Raw genomic sequence first — 18,399 nt, 5'->3', positions numbered from 1 at the left:
GACCTTAGAACACTGATAAAAAATCAGGTTTACAGTAAGTTTAAGTCCCAATAAACAAAATCCTAGAATTCTTACAGAAGGTTGGAACAGGGGTTGTCCACAAGCACTTTAAAAGTTCCGGTTGCAGCGCTAGGATCCCTGTACAACTACGATATAGAAAATGTTCAGCACAGCCTAAAAGAGGAGGTGCATAGATATAGGTTCCCAAACCTTAATACGTGGAATAGTTACAACTAGCACACTCCAATGTGATGCAAAAAGGGGGGTGTTTAATATAAATACAGTAGTCACAAATGTTTCGGTCTGCAATGGACCTTCATCAGTGTGCTAAATTTAGCGTGAATGGTATATATAGTAGAACCCCGGTAGGAGTGAGCTTGCGGCGGATACCGCGTGGCTCTCGTGCCTCTTCCTCTCCCGCTAGCCGGACTGACCTACCATTCAAAACTGTTTTCAGTGCAATTTTTCCAGTTAAACTTACATTTTGATGCAAATCAATTAATTCCTACCCGGGTTCTACTATATATACCATTCACGCTTTATTTAGCACATTGATGAAGGTCCATTGCAGACCGAAACGTTTGTGACTACTGTATGTATATTAAACACCCCCTTTTTGCATCACATTGGAGTGTGCTAGTTGTAACTATCCCCTGTACAACTATGACCTGGCCAGGAACCGTTGGGTAGTAAGATTTATTAAGGCTTCAATCATATCCTTTAAAACCTCTCTGCTCGTAGCTTTAACATCAGCTCGTAGGGTTAGCGATATACAGGTTTTATCGGCATACCCGCTCTTTAAACCGGTACTGGAGGATCGAGTCATCCTTAAAACCAACCCAGCTTATCTCCCGAAAGTTTGCGTTGCAGTTTCATAGGGCCCAAGAAATCTCTCCTCCCTCCTTCTGCCCCAATCCCAAAAGTGAGGGGGAAGAAGTGCTGCACACGTTGGATGTAAAGAGATGCCTAGTCCAATATCTGGTAGCTATGAGGGAGTGTAGGAAGGATAGATCTTTTTGTATGCTTCCAGGGTCCACGGGAGGGACAGAAAGCATCAAAATCCACACTGGCAAGATGGATAAGAGACGCCATCACCCTATCATTCCTCATGTGGAGCAGCCATCCAGCAGGAGATAAGAGCCCAGTCAACCAGAGCAGTGGCGACTTCCTGGGCAGAGAGAGCCGGCACCTCGATAGAGCAGATATGTAGAGCCGCTACTTGGTCTTCCCCCTCTATATTCTGTAACCATTACCGGCTACACTTGGCCGCTTCTTCAGATCTCACCTTTGGGAGAAGGGTTTTGGAGGCAGTGCCCCCCCCCCCCCCCCAATGTACAATCTATGTAATTCTCTCCGTGGTGCCGTCATGGGGGAAAGAGAAAACCGTAGTTACTTAGGCTGGTTTCACACTTGCGTTTTTGTCTGCATGCGTTTTTAAAAAAAACCGCATGTGTGAAAAACGCATGTAAACGCGGTAAAACGCATGCGTTTTTTAAACGCATGCGTTTTTATAGAAAAACACAAGAAAACACAAGAAAAAACAAGAAAACCCTAACCCTACCCCTAACCCTAACCCTAAACGTGACTGAAATACGTGGCACTGAAATACGTGCAACTGAAATACGTGGTACTTAAATACGTGGCACTCAAATACGTGGCACGTGGCACTTAAATACGTGGCATGTGGCACTTAAATACGTGGCACGTGGCACTTAAATACGTGGCACTTAAATACGTGGCATGTGGCACTTAAATACGTGGCACGTGGCACTTAAATATGTGGCACGTGGCACTTAAATACGTGGCACGTGGCACTTAAATACGTGGCATGTGGCACTTAAATACGTGGCACGTGGCACCTAAATACGTGGCACGTGGCACCTAAATACGTGGCACGTGGCACCTAAATACGTGGCACGTGGCACTTAAATACGTGGCACGTGGCACTTAAATACGTGGCACTTAAATACGTGGCACTTAAATATGTGCCACGTGGCACTTAAATACGTGGCACTTTAATACGTGGCACGTGGCACTTAAATACGTGGCACGTGGCATACATGGCACTGAAATACGTGATACGTGGCACTTAAATACGTGGCAATATGACTGTCAGAAAATGTTCATTAAACGGTTAGGGGTGAGGTTAGGGGTAGAGTTAGGGTTAGGGTTTGGATCCCTTTATCACCTTGATGGTGATGGGTGGCTTTTCAGTGTGTTTTCTGGTTTTTTTCTATAAAAACGCATGCGTTTTTAGCGCAAACAAACACATGTGCTTAAAAACGCATGCGTTTACATAGACAGCAATGCATTTTTTTGCCGCGAAAAAACGCATGCGTTTTTTCGCGGCAAAAAAACGCGCAAGAAAATACTGCAGGTAGCATTTTTGAAAATGAATGCATGCAGACAAAAAACGCATGCGTTTGAAAACGCGACCAAACGCATGTGCAAAAAAACGCATGCGTTTTCAATGTTAAATATAGGGAAAAAAAACGCATGCGTTTTTTGTGCAAAAAACGCTGCAGACAAAAACGCAAGTGTGAAACCAGCCTTACCGATATTGGTATTTCTCTGATCCCATGACGGCACCTGTACATTCCCTCCCTTCACGTGTGGATGTGCACACTGGAATTAGTTAGTTTAGTAATTAGCCACGCGGTGCCTCTATTAATTTTTTATATAACCATTCAAGTTGCAGCTGAAGTTTTTAATGCTCTGTAAACCAACCCGTACGCCCAAACGGGTTTACCCCAACATATGGGGTATTGGCGTACTCAGGACAAATTGGACAACAAATTTTGGGGTCCAATTTCTCTTGTTACTTTTGGGAAAATACAAAACTGGGGGCTAAAAAATAATTTTTGTGGGAATTTTTTTTTTTTTTCACGGCTCTGCTTTATAAACTGTAGTAAAACACTTGGGGGTTCAAAGTTCTCACAACACATCTAGATAAGTTCCTTGGAGGGTCTAGTTTACAATATGGGGTCATTTGTGGGGGGCTTCTGGCATCCTATCTCAATTCCAGTCAATTTTGCAATGAAAAGTCAAATGGCGCTCCTTCCCTTCTGAGCTCTGCCATGCGCTCAAACAGTGGTTTACCACCACATTTGGGGCATCAGCGTACTCGGGACAAATTGAGCAACAACTTTTGGGGTCCAATTTCTTCTGTTACCCTTGGGAAAATAAAAAATTGGGGGCGAAAAGATAATTTTTGTTAAAAAATGATTTTTGTTATTTTTACAGCTCTACATTATAAACTTCTGTGAAGCACTTGGTGGGTCAAAGTGCTCACCACATATCTAGATAACTTCCTTAGGAGGTCTACTTTCCAAAATGGTGTCACTTGTGGGGGGTTTCCACTGGTTAGGCACATCAGGGGCTCTCCAAATGCAACATGGTGTCCCATCTCAATTCCAGCCAATTTTGAATTGGAAAGTCAAACGGCGCTCCTTCCCTTCCGACCTCTGCCATGCGCCCAAACAGTGGTTCCCACCCATATATAGGGTATCTGCGTACTCAGGACAAATTGTACAAAAACTTTGGGGGTCCAATTTCTCCTGTTACCCTTGGTAAAATAAAACAAATTGGATCTGAATTAAAATGTTTGTGAAAAAAGTTAAATGTTCATTTTTTTTTTTAAAACATTCCAAAAATTCCTGTGAAGCACCTGAAGGGTTAATAAACTTCTTGAATGTGGTTTTGAGCACCTTGAGGGGTGCAGTTTTTAGAAAATATCCAATAGTGACACCATTCTATCATATAGACCCCTCAAAATGGCTTCAAATGTGATGTGGTCTCTAAAAAAAAAAAAAAAAATTGTGTTGTAAAAATGAGAAATTGCTGGTCAACTTTTAACCCTTATAACTCCCTAACAAAAAAAAAATTTTGGTTCCAAAATTGTGCTGATGTAAAGTAGACACGTGGGAAATGTTACTTATTAAGTATTTTGTATGACAAATCTCTGTGATTTAAGGGTATGAAAATTCAAAGTTGGAAAATTGCAAAATATTCAACATTTTCACCAAATTTCAGTTTTTTTTCACAAATAAACGCAGGTAATATCAAAGAAATTACCAACAACATGAAGTACAATATGTCACGAGAAAACAATATCCGAATCATCAAGATCCATTGAAGTGTTCCAGAGTTATAACCTCATAAAGGGACAGTGGTCAGAATTGTAAAAATTGGCCCGGTCATTAACGTGCAAACCACCCTTGGGGCTTAAGGGGTTATATATCCCATTATAGAAGGCATGGGGTTGGTGTTACTATTCACCTTAAGAGGCAATGGGGAGGGGTGATTGTGAAGGGGCACAGTATGCAGAGGAGCAATGTGGGGGATATTTTGGAGAGGGGCAGTGTGTGGGGGGATGTTACAGTGAGGAGTAGTGTGTGTGTGTGTGTGTGTGTGTACAGTTGTGGCCAAAAGTATTGACACCCCTGCAATTCTGTCAGATAATACTCAGATTCTTCCTGAAAATGATTTGGTATTATTATCTTCATTTAATTTGTCTTAAATGAAAAAACACAAGAGAATGAAGCAAAAAGCAAAACATTGATCATTTCACACAAAACTCCAAAAATGGGCCAGACAAAGGTATTGGCACCCTCAGCCTAATACTTGGTTGCACAACCTTTAGCCAAAATAACTGCGCTTCCGGTAACCATCAATGAGTTTCTTACAATGCTCTGCTGGAATTTTAGACCATTCTTCTTTGGCAAACTGCTCCAGGTCCCTGATATTTGAAGGGTGCCTTCTCCAAACTGCCATTTTTAGATCTCTCCACAGGTGTTCTATGGGATTCAGGTCTGGACTCATTGCTGGCCACCTTAGAAGTCTCCAGTGCTTTCTCTTAAACCATTTTCTAGTGCTTTTTAAAGTGTGTTTTGGGTCATTTTCCAGCTGGGAGACCCAGCTTTCTCACACTGGGCCCTACATTATGCTGCAAAATTTGTTGGCAGTCTTCAGACTTCATATAGCCATTCACACGGTCAAGCAGTCCAGTGCCAGAGGCAGCAAAGCAACCGCAAAACATCAGGGAACCTCCGCCATGTTTGACTGTAGGGACCGTGTTCTTTTCTTTGAATGCCTCTTTTTTTTCTCATGTAAACTCTATGTTGATGCCTTTGCCCAAAAAGCTCTACTTTTGTCTCATCTAACCAGAGAACATTCTTCCAAAACGTTTTAGGCTTTTTCAGGTAAGTTTTGGTAAACTCCAGCCTGGCTTTTTTATGTCTCGGGGTAAGAAGTGGGGTCTTCCTGGGTCTCCTACCATACAGTCCCTTTTCATTCAGACACCGACGGATAGTATGGGTTGACACTGTTGTACCCTCGGACTGCAGGGCAGCTTGAACTTGTTTGGATGTTAATCGAGGTTCTTTATCCAATATCCGCACAATCTTGCGTTGAAATCTCTTGTCAATTTTTCTTTTCCGTCCACATCTAGGGAGGTTAGCCACAGTGCCATGGGCTTTAAACTTCTTGATGACACTGCGCACGGTAGACAAAGGAACATTCAGGTCTTTGGAGATGGACTTGTAGCCTTGAGATTGCTCATGCTTCCTCACAATTTGGTTTCTCAAGTCCTCAGACAGTTTGGTCTTCTTTCTTTTCTCCATGCTCAATGTTGGTCACACAAGGACACAGGGCAGAGGTTGAGTCAACTTTAATCCATGTCAACTGGCTGCAAGTGTGATTTAGTTATTGCCAACACCTGTTAGGTGCCACAGGTAAGTTACAGGTGCTGTTAATTACACCAATTAGAGAAGCATCACATGATTTTTCGAACAGTTCCAATACTTTTGTCCACCCCCTTTTTTATGTTTGGTGTGGAATTATATCCAATTTGGCTTTAGGACAATTCTTTTTGTGTTTTTTCATTTAAAACAAATTAAATGAAGATAATAATACCAAAGAATTTATGTTTGCAATCATTTTCAGGAAGAAACTGAGTATTATCAGACAGAATTGCAGGGGTGTCAATACTTTTGGCCACAACTGTATGTACACACGTGCATGAGGGACATTACGGAGAAGGGCAGCATGTGAAGGGGAATATGGAGTGCTGCAGTGTGGAGGGGAATATTATGGAGTGCTGCAGTGTGGAGGGGAATATTATGGAGTGCTCCAGTGTGGGGGGGAAAGCACAGTTGGGGTCAATTATTTCTTCGAGGGCATAGCATGGGAGATATTGTTATAATAGTATAATGATGCTTTTAATTTTAGGGGCACAGTGCCCGGAAGTGCTGCAGACGGCTGGAGAAAAGGGAAGTCTAGAGAAATTAGCTGTGGGCATGGAATCTCAACATGACGTCTGTACTGCATGGAGACCAAAGAGATGGGAACGACTCCAATCAGAGCAGATGTTACCTATAAGGTATCCGCAGTCTGATGACTATTAACAATTTTCAGTATGACCTTGCCGTTGTTTAGGACCTACACCGAGTTGCAGGTTCACGTGATATGTGACAAGCAACCAAGGTTATTAAAAGAATGAGTGGACAGCAATATCGGGATAGGTTATTAAGCTTGGGGTTATTCAGTTTGCAAAAACGAAGGCTAGGGGCCATCTTATTACAGTGTACAAATAAATGAGGGGACAGTGCAAAGATCTAATGATCTTTTTACTCTTAGGCCAAGGACAAGAGAGCATCTTCTACAACTAGGGAAAAGAATGTTTAATCATAACATTGGTATTCGGTGATTTTGGAGCCAACGGTGTCGGAACGGTTTTATACAGTTTATGGTGCTGATTAAGAATATGACCAGTTTTGCTAGACTGGCTCTAGTTTCTGAGATATTTAATAGTTAATTACTGTAGAATTCTGGCTTCAAAAAGTTGCTTTTATAGCATTGTAAACCTTCAAAATGAAATACAAAATAATTAGATGAGACACTGAGACTGTTAAAGAATCAAAAGACCACAAGCTATTGCATTTGTTATCACACTCACAAGTCGCATTGATGGAATGCATTATTTTCTTTAATGAATTATCTAAAAAATTAGAACCAATTCAGCAAAAGTAATGGGATTTTTTTCATTCTGCACCCTCAAAATACCAAAAATCCATTCAAAGAAACCTTCGCACTTGAAAGCACTTGATTCAGACATTTTTTTCTTTACTGCAAGAGCAGTGAGACTATTGAACTCTCTGCCACATGATTGTAATGGTAGAGTCAGTACTAAAATTCAAGCAGGGCCTGGATGCCTTTATTGATAAATATAATATTACAGGCAATGGACACTAGATCCTGTGATGGAGCGTTGATCCAGGGAACTTGTCTGATAGCCATATGGAGTCGGGAAGGAATTTTCCCCTTAATTTGGAGCTACTAATGTCTCCCTCATGGGGTTTTTGCCCTCCTCTGGATCAACATGTAAGGCTTTAGGTTGAACGCAATGGATTTAAGTCTGCCGTCAACCTTAAAATGATGAAACTGTGCTGATGGTTGTTCTGCCACTGCATTCATGTACTGACTGTGGTTCTGATCATGTAGCAATCCATAACGTGCTTCATGATAAATCTGAAATATCCTCAAAACTTTGTTTTAACTCTAAGGCCGGGATCACACATGCGAGAAATACGGCTGAGTCTCGCATGTTAATACCCAGCATTGCCGCCGTCACACCGAAGCAGAGCGTGTGGCAAAATGTATTGCTATGCGGCCACACGCTCCGCTCCTGAGTGATGGCAGCAATGCTGGGTATTAACATGCGAGACTCGGCCGTACTTCTCGCATGTGTGATCCCAGCCTAAGGAGAGTTTGGTTGAGTTTCTGCTCAAAAAACGTAGTGTAAGTTTGGGTGTGTCCACACATTTTTGTGTATAAAACCTCTGCAAATCCTTCTCAAATACTCAACACTTGGTTCTGCTGATGTATTAACATACTGACTGCGGTTCTGGTGCTGTATTTATGTAAGTACCCCTTTAAAATTATTTGTGGTTCTTTGGATTGGTTCCATATGACAAATGTGGCCACTGGACCCAAAAAATGTTGCTCGCAACTGGCCTAGACTGTAACTTTTTCATGTGTTTATGCAGTGCAGTGGGTCTGTAAAAATGAGTATATTAGTAATATCAGTGTGTAGGATTTATTCAATTTTTTTTTTCTTGAAAAATGGTTCATTTGACTATGTAAGATAGAGATCGATCATAGTATAGGAGTCCTGCTTTACAGCCATATTGAGAATAATGTGGTTATTAGAAATGTTATCGCTTACAGTCAGATTGTTTGATTCCAGCCTATTACTTCTGCCTTTCTGCCTGAAATGGGAATGGCACGGTGTCTGACTATAGTTCCACTCTAGTTACTGTGTGTCAGTCTGCAAGAACATCCCAGCATGCAGCACTGTTCTTCACAGTAGAACCAGTGTATCAGTGGGGTCCATTACAATCCATCATATCACGGTTCAAGCACAGCATTTTGGCTTCAGTAATGGAATCCTAGAGCGTAAATTGAAACAGTCTTTGGCTAGGTACACTTAGTCTACAAGTATGGTGGGAGCTTTTTACAACCTGTACTGTAACTTGCTCATAGGTCTCCATTCACCAATCTAAGGCCAAAAGTATGTCATGTCGGCCTCCAGTATGCAACTTCATTTCTTTTGATTATACAGTATATAAGGACAAAACAGACTGCACTTTGCTATACAGAGCGCTGCTTCACAGAAACATTCGCAAGGCTGTTTACGTTTCTTTACGACAGGTCCTCATTGTAGACGAACGTCTCAGCATCCATCCTGACTGCTCCCTCTGGCAGGAGCATACCGAAACTGGGCACAAACAGTGTGGATCTAGCCGAACACATGCAGTTTTTTTTTCTTTATGAATAAAAGAATGGATCAAAAAGAGAAGTTGTCAGGCTGTATTCTTATGAGCTATGGAAAATTTTACCTGTTTCTCTTGAGGCACAAGATGACCTCTTCTGGGATCTTCAGCAAACCCCTGGCTGTCATAGTAACCCACGCTTGTCTCTCAGGGGGAGTGATGGGAACTGGGGCACATCCATTTAAATACTGAGTGACAGCTTAGGTCGAAAGTGAGCTCCAACCATGGCTGTTAGGCCACATTCAAAAGTTCTGTATTTAGTCAGTATGTTACATCAGTATGTGTAAGCCAAAACCGGGAGTGAGTAATAAATCCAGAAGTGGTGACGTGTTTCTATTATACTTTTCCTCTTTTTTTGGGGAAAGCGGTCCGGTCCCTCATCACTGAACAGACTTCATGGGTAATTAACCGTTTACTTTTTTACTCTTTTACTATTTAGCAGCAGCAATCTTTTGATATGGGTATGCGATAGACAATCTACCAGCTCTTTACCGGTTGCGGGAGGTTCGTTTCCTTCCCTCCTTTCACATACATATGTGGGGCTGTCTTTTGCGGTGTTTTAATTATAATGGACGCCTTTAACTTATAGGATTGATTGCTGCTATATAGGGCCTGTGTCCGCTGTGCCTACTCTAGCACACTATTTGGGATCACATTACACATTGGTACAAGTCCATGCCAATATTTGTATTATTATATATTTTGTGTTACTTTTCTGCTATTGTTATCCTTTGTGGTAACTTTTAGTATCTGTATCTAATATCTTTTTAGAAAATAACTCTGGTGCTGTTTAATTATCATAGTTATTATTGAGTTAATATATGCAACTTCTTATATATCGCTGGTTTCTTTATACACACTGAATAGTTAGTTATTGTATCATTGTTTATTATGTATGCTATTAACCTTGGTGGTCCTCTTGTGCTCTGTAAACCAACTGATGCGTGGGAGAGGTGCCTCCCTTATGTATCTGTAGGTTTCCTGTTCCTGAAGGGCGGATCCCCTCTCTCCGTAGTGCTGTCATGGACTCCGAAAAACACCGTTAACCGGTGAGTAACTAAGACTTTGATGAAGGATCACTTCAATAAAGATATGAGAGAGGAGATTCAGGTTCGAAGTGGTGCTGATCCAAAGATATCAAACGTCAACGGACTTACACTGTGAAGGGGGAAAAAAAAAGAAAAATAAATTGTAGAACAATGCACCTACGTTTACAGGTTCAGTGCCACGTCAGACCACATTGCCATACTTACAGAAATCCTTTCTGACTTGTGTGATGGCATGGTCCAAATTTGCCATGAGCGATCAGGCAACTTCTTCCCAGAGTCATCGAATCACTACCGAGTCAGAATGTTGACTATCATGGGTGTCCCACAACGCTACTCGCTCTTGCACAAGATTAATCAGTTGATCATTGTCAGTGATGGTATTGGCTTCCTCACGTTGTGGAACCTAGACATCAAAGAAACACAAAAAAATTAAGACATAGTTTTAAAGATGAAACACTTAAACCAAAAACAATCAAGACTACTTACACGCTGTCTTTCCACATTAGGAACTTGGGACCAATGACCCTGGGAAGAAAATACACTCCACTGCTCCGGCTGTTCAGGACTGGAAGTGTCCTGTAAAGAAAATACATAATAATATTAATAATCTTTATTTTTATATAGCGCTAACATATTCCGCAGCGCTTTACAGTTTGCACACATTATCATTGCTGTCCCCGTTGGGGCTCACAATCTAAATTCCCTATCAGTAGGTCTTTGGAATGTGGGAGGAAACCAGAGTGCCCGGAGGAAACCCACGCAAACATGGGGAGAACATACAAACTCTTTGCAGATGTTGTCCTTGGTGGGATTTGAACCCAGGACTCCAGTGCTGCAAGGCTGCTGTGTTAACCACTGCGCCACGTGCTGATTTTGATATATGATTTATGTGTCGTATTGAAAGTCAATACATACCAATCAGTATAGCAAATGTACTCACTTCATCTGTGTCTTATCCACTCTGGGCAGCGTTCAGGTCTGCACTCGACATGGAATAGAAGGCTGCAAGAGAGACAGAGTACACACTGCATAACTTGACACACACAAAGAGACAGAGTACAGACAGTATAGACTGCAGTGAAAGAGACAGACACAGACATTTTCATAGCTTCTATACTCCCATCCAGAGTCTTCAGATGAAATCCAGAGTCTTGGCAGCACATCCATAGTGTTGTGATCGCTTCAAGAGTCTTGAGAGTACTGGAATTAGTGTCCACATCTTTTTATACAGTTTGGTTTTTGGAGTGGCTGAAACCAGTTCCTGGACATGTTCAGTCTGAAGTACGCATGCGCATCAAACGCATCCATGCACATATCCATGGGTACCAATGCATTCCCATAGACAATAATACATTGTTTATACGCACTCATCTGCATGCCTGCACATATTTGATGCCTCAAAAAATGCCACATGTTGCGTTCGCTGGACACCGTGAAATGATGCACGGGGACGCATCTGCATACAAACTGCCAACGCATGTCCTTGCGTATACAATGTTAAAGATAGCTACGCAAGACGCATGCGGACAGTAGGTGGACCTGCGCTGCGCAAAAACCCCTAATGTGAAACTGGCCTTACTGTGTTCTGTTCTAAATACTTTAGCCTATGTACACACACATCCACACATAATATTCCCCTTTCATGTCAAGGACACAGATGTGATGTAGATTGTCTTCAGATGTGACACCAAATCCAAACCAAAATTGGGAATCTGTGCCACTCACCATTTAGCAGACTTCATATTTCCATCAGCATCGCTATTCACCTGGCCTCTCACCATCACCGCTTCCCAGCCCTCTGCAGCCTCATTATAGAGCATCTTCAGCTTTACCGTCAGCTATTTCTCTCTTGCCTTCATGGTAAATATTTCTATAATCAGTGAATTTCCCCAGAGCACCGCACTATGCCAACTCCTGCACACCCAAGAGTCTTCTTTTATGTTATTCTAATGTTAGCGCTTTGTTGATTTTCATTTGCTTTTTTGTCTTTTCCTTCGAGTTGAAGTGTCCTACTTTTTGTCCCTCGTGCCAGGTGTCTCATGGAAGTTTTTGCATGACTAAGCATAAAATCTGCTTCGGTTTTCGAATACATGGATTTTGTCATTATTTTACTTATATTTATTTATTGAATGTAGCTACATTGAAAAACTACAAAAGAATGTACATTAATTTAAGTTGTTGGACTGACGTACAGTATATGCAGCTGTATAGGCATAGGCATGTCCGCTGGCAGTTACTGAGCTCAGCAGTCTCGTGCGGTCTGCCTCGCTATGACCACTGAGGTCAGTGATTGGCTGCAGCAATCGTTTTGTAGATGAGACATCAGCCCTGTACACAATGACTGGCGCAGAGTTGGCATTGGGGCAGCAGTATAGGCAATTAATATGTGTTTCTCTTAATAAATGTCACCTGCTAGTCGTCCTCTTTTTAGGGGAACCAGACAACTCCTTAAAAGAGGCTGTGTCACCTTGTCAAAAGTGGCCAGGTTTTAGCTCTTATTTTATTCCTGTTGCTCCCCTTAGTATGCTGTTTTTTTGTTTTGTTTTGTTTTTTATACATCTGCCTTGCAGTTTCAGAGATATGGGCACTTTTAGTTTAGGGCAAATTGTAGGGGGGAGTAGCTCACAGAATTCTCTTGGGGTATGTCTTACCAAGTGAGCCATGGTAAAAATCATAAAAAATAGCATTGCAGAAAAAGACCCATATCTGTGGAACCATATTGCGGAATAAAAAAAAAATTGTATACTCGGAGCAGTGGGAACAAAATTGGTGTAAGGCCTGGCCACTTTGACCTAGTGACAGAACCTCTTTAAGTAAATGTTTTCATTTACACTGATGAGCAAAAGGGTAACAATATTTTGACTTTTTGACTTTCGGGCTCCATATCGCACCATCCACAACTACTTTGATCGTGACACATAAATTTGACTTGCAACTATGTAGCATATGATTAGTTTATGCAGATTCTTGTCATGTCACTGCATTGTTACTGTTTTACTCCTAAAAAATCTACATTTTAATGTTTATTATTTTGTCAGTATTTTGTAAATCCACCCTTGGCTTTCAACTCTTCCTGAATCCTTTTGGGCATGCTCTTGATCAGATTCAAGCATGTCTTGACCAACATCTGATCTCAAATCTCTTCTACACATTCCCAAACTTGGTGTATACTGGTCAATTCACTTGGGTATGTAGACAGATATTTTTTCAACTCCACCCACAAGTATTTGATTGGGTTGACATCTAGGGACTGTGGGAGCCAATCCAGCACCTCTACTTCATTGTCATTTAATCTTTTCTTCTCCAATCTCAACGTATACTTCGTTGTCCTGCTGGAATGCAATGTTGTCCTTTCCATACCCATAGTGCTCGAGTGTACGAAGTAACTCGTCTTGTAGGATACTCACATACAGCTCAGCATTGAGGCCACCATCTATCCTGGTCAAGTATCCAATCTCTTTGGCTGTGAAACACCCCTATATCATCAGATCTTGTGATGAACTGACTTGCTGACTCTGATATTTTGCCAGGATGTCCACTCCTTGGATTTAAATGAATGGACTTCATTTCATATTCTTCCAACTCTCATGGCACTCACAGGATGCAGTTTGGCAATTTTCTTGGCCGAGAGACCACTATCCATGAGCTGGATGATGCTGTTCCTCTTTTTCTTGAGAAATCTTAACAGCTGCTCATTAATTCGAACCAGTGACCTTTCACTTTGGAATCAAGCTAATAACACAATGAGCTATTAGGGAATGTGAGAACAGGTTGTAATTTGCAGTATACAGGAAGAAAAGCATTTTTCCACCACCAGGAGCAAAACAGTAAGGCTATGTGCACACGTAGGAAGGGTCCTCTGCGGGTTCCCCCACAGCGGATTTAATAAATCTGCAGGCCAAAACCGCTGCGGTTATCCCTGCAGATTTATCGCGGTTTGTCTTGCTGTTTCTGCTGTGGGTTTACTCCTGCACTTGTGGATCGCCCACAGAGTAGGGCAATGGGGTACTCAGCACTGGGTCCTACGGTTCGGGGGATGTCACGGTGGCTGACCCTGTCCGTGGCCCTCAGGGGTGTCTAGTAAAAGAGTTTATATGTGGGCAAGGTGCAGTAAAGAACGAGGAGACAGGTTTGCAGTCTTTTACCTTGTTTACTGAAGACTTCAGATGGTATCCTCAGCCCGGAGCGGCGGATGACAGGGCAGGCAGAGTCCAGCCGGTCTGAAGGCAAATCCAGAGTCCCCTTATCCAGGTGGAAATCAGTAGCCTTCCTACTAGCGCCTGTGTGTTGTAGTACCTCCCTGCTGAGCTTCCCGGTAAGGTCCTCACAACTCTTGTAGATGTTCTAGATTTTATTTCTTCCTCTCTGTCCCCCAGATGGTATGGATAGGACAAACCCGTATGACTGATGGCCTGAGGCTTTTTATACGGACCCTAGAGACGCCCCGGCCCCCGCAAGTTGCCACTGTGTCTTCTTAGGTATTAAGGTCGGGCAGCCAACTTGGAATTGACTGTCCTGCCGGTCTCTGGAGCAAGGCTTGGAGACAGTTACTCCCTCGGTGTTTCTGGCTACCGGCTTCTGCGCCTCAGAAAGGAGCAGCTTGTTCCTGGCTGATCTCCCTCTGGTATTCCTCTCCTGTGCTCTGCTCTCCTGCACACTCTCTGCAGTATGTTCACCTTTTAGTGTCTTTTCCCAGGAGTTGTGGCACTTCATGCCAGCAGAGTTCCTCTCCTTCTCTCTGCCTGACAGGAACTGAACCCTATTCCCTCCAGATCAGGATGTTAAATAGGGGAGTTCACCCTAAACATTCTTAGAGCTCCCCCTTCTGGTCTGGAGTGTGAACATGTTGTATGTGTGATACCTGAATGTGGTTGTCTTTCATTGCCTTCAGACATGACATCACTTCTCCCCTGAAAGGATAATGACATCACTGTGACGACCAGGACACTGGGGCGCCGCACTCCCCCCCCCCCCCCCCCCTGTTAAATCCAGTACTCCGGGACTGGGAAAAGAAGAAGAACAACAATACATATTAGCAAAAGTCATACAATTTTGAAATGCTATGAACAACTTATGCAAAAGTAGTGCTTTCCTTTATGGGAGGTGAGGACACTTGAACGTTGCGAAAGTCTCGGTCATGCACAGTTCATGACTCCCAGTTCAGTGAGTGCAAACTTGAAACAGCAAGGATCCCGGGTAAACAAAGGGATCCCTTTAAAAGTATAGTGAAAGTTTTGGAGCAATTCACTGTCCATTACTCCATTGTCCATTTTAAACCGGTAACAACGATATATATACAAACATTTTCAAATAAACAGCAGCAGCCATTAATATTTCCAAGTTTTGTAGTGAATTGGGGTTTGATTCTTGGTGCTACGTGTAGACCTCCGCAGTGCAGGGGTTGCTAGTGACCTAACAGGGTCCGCTGTGCTTGCTATCGCTGGTGTAGTGCACTGTCTTCTGGCTACACTTCTAGTGAGTCTAGGTAGCACTGGTATGCTGGAGCTCTCAGGACTGCTGCTACTAATTGTGGGCATATAAGATTCACCGACAGCAGAGGGAGGACTTGCCGATTCAACTGTTGGCCTGGCATCCTCTGTTGGAATCTGCTGTGGCTGAGTTACGACTGGGATCGCATCGGCTATTGGAATCTGTTGGTGCAGAGTCTCTTTTGGCTCCAGATGATCTGGCATCACATTTGGTTCTGGCGGTTTCGGCTGATGAAACGTCAAAACAGGTACCACGATGGCCTAATTTATTTGAGTCCAAGACTGGGGAAAGTCGCCAAGAACAGTGTGTATCACCTTCTCCTCTTCCACGGGTGGAGACGTTCTTGGATCGGTTCCTCTATCTCTCAACTTGTCAGGGCATACTTTGAGGTGGTCCCTGGATATTGCTGTCGAAGTTTCTCCTCCATCTTTGCTGATGAGACAGACCTTTGTATTGTCAAAGTCAAATGGCAGGACAGTATATGGTTCTGCTTCCCATTGGTCGTCAAGTTTGTGTAGCCTCCTTTTCCGTTTGAATACCTGTTCACCTGGTGACAAGGGAACTGCAGGAGCATGCTGGTTGTAGTCCCTTTCTTGTTTTTGTCTGGCTTGGGCTAGACTTCTTTCCACGCATTCCTGTACTTTGCGGTACCTTTGCTGCCTTTCTGTATCCCAATCTGCATCTGGTGAGGTATCTTCTGGGGTTAGGACCCCCATGTCTAGATCAACAGGTAACTTGCTGGATCTTCCCCTCATCAGATATGCTGGGGTACAGTTGGTGGAATTCACTGGAATGTGGTTGTACATGTCTACCAAGTCGGGCAACTTTGCTGGCCATAAGTTCCTTTCCTCCACAGGCAAGGTCTTCAGTAAGTCGATTACCACTTGGTTCATCTTTTCGCACATCCCGTTGGTTTGGGGGTGATACGGTGTCATTCTGTTCTTTTTACACCCGTATAAGTTGCAGAATTCCTGGAACACTTCCGCTTCAAAGGCTGGTCCTTGATCAGTCAGTTCCTTTTCCGGGTACCTGTGTGGTCTACAGAAGTACTGCTGGAAGGCTTTGGCTGCTGTCCTTGCTGTCAGATCTTTGACAGGCACAACTACCAGGAATCTAGAGTAGTGATCTAGGATAGGTAGGGTGTAGACATAACCTGACCGGCTGGGTGTTAGCTTCACATGATCTAGCGCGACCAGTTCGAGCGGTCGTTTGGTGATGATGGGATGTAGTGGAGCCCTTTGGCTTTCACGGTCCTTCCTGCGTAAGCTACATGGGCCACACTCTCGGCACCACTTTTCGATGGCTTTCTTCATGCCAATCCAGTAGAACCTTCCACAAAGCAGACTCTCCAACTTCCTCCATCCGAAGTGTCCTGCTCCATCGTGGTACGCTTCCAGAACCATTGGCACATCTTGCTTTGGGATTACTATCTGCCATACCAACTCATGGGTGCGTGGGTCGATGCTTCTTCGGCACAGCTTACCATCGTAGATAAACAGCTTGCCTCTCCCCTTCCACAGCTGTTGCGTCTCTTGTGGATCCTTTGGGCCAGAGTGTGAACCTGCCTGCGTCAGGAGCTCTTTCACCTGACAGACCGCGGGGTCACTGTCCTGAGTCTCTGCCCATCCATGGTGGGGCAGGGGATTCAGCGTGGCATCCTGCTTGTTCCTGCGCCTGTTCCTCACATGATGGGAATACTGAGTAGCCTTGGGGCGATGGAAAGCTGGCAACTCTATTTCTTCGAGTGCTTCCGAGTCCTCTCCTGTTTCTGGCAAGTTGGGCATCCTGGACAACGCATCGGCATTCGCATTCTTGTGCCCTGCCCGGGACTTGATGGTGAAATCATAATTGGACAACCGGGCCATCCACCGCTGCTCCAAGGCACCGAGTTTCGCTGTGTCCAAGTGTGTCAGTGGATTGTTGTCCGTGAAGACGGTGAATTTTGCTGAGGCCAAGTAGTGCTTGAACCTCTCCGTCACTGCCCAAACGATGGCGAGGAACTCCAGCTTAAAGGAACTGTAGTTGTCAGGGTTCCTTTCAGTGGGACGAAGTTTCCTGCTGGCGTAAGTAATTACCCTCTCTTTGCCTTTCTGGACCTGGGACAATACGGCTCCCAGTCCCATGTTGCTGGCATCCGTATACAGCACAAATGGTTGGTCATATTCAGGGTAGGCCTGCACCTCTTCTCCCGTCAGCGCCAACTTCAAACAAGTGAAGGATCCTTCCAGGCCGTCATTCCAGTCAAATGAGGTATTCTTACCCTTGGTTTTCTTTGATTGGCCCACCAACAGGTCTTGCAATGGTGCAGCTTTCTTGGTGAAGTCCTTGATGAATCTTCTGTAGTAGCTAACCAACCCAAGGAACTGTCGGACTTCATGGAGGTCGCTGGGCTTTGGCCAGTCTCTGATCACAGTGACCTTGTCAGGGTCTGGGGCCACCCCTTCAGCACTCACCACATGGCCCAGGTACTGCACTTTAGGCTTTAATAGATGACATTTGGATGGTTTTACCTTTGGGCCAAAGTTGGACAGAGCTTCGAACACCTCTGCCAGGTGCTTCAGGTGGTCCTCATAGGTTTTGGAGAAGATGATGACATCATCCAAGTACAGCAGGATGGTTTAGAAATTCTTGTGTCCAAGGCAGCACTCCATCATCCTCTGGAACGTTCCTGGGGCGTTGCACAGTCCGAATGGCATGTAGTTGAATTCACAGAGACCCATCGGTGTGGTGAAGGCCGTCTTTTCCTTGTCCGCCTCTGCTACGGGAACCTGCCAGTACCCACTGGTGAGATCCAAGGTAGAGAAGTAGTTAGCAGATTTTAATGCAGCTAAGGACTCTTCTATTCTGGGCAGTGGGTATGCATCTTTATGTGTAATGTGGTTTATCTGCCTATAATCAACACACATCCTCATCGTGCCATCCTTCTTTCTGATGAGGACTAATGGAGCTGCCCAGGGGCTACAACTGTCTCTAACTATTTCTTTTTCTGCCGACATCTATTCACAGATGGTTTGTTCCATCTGAGTTGT

Source organism: Ranitomeya variabilis, chromosome 5 (assembly GCF_051348905.1).
Source record: "Ranitomeya variabilis isolate aRanVar5 chromosome 5, aRanVar5.hap1, whole genome shotgun sequence".
Classification (NCBI taxonomy): domain Eukaryota; kingdom Metazoa; phylum Chordata; class Amphibia; order Anura; family Dendrobatidae; genus Ranitomeya; species Ranitomeya variabilis.
Note: the sequence above shows the minus strand (reverse complement) of the source record.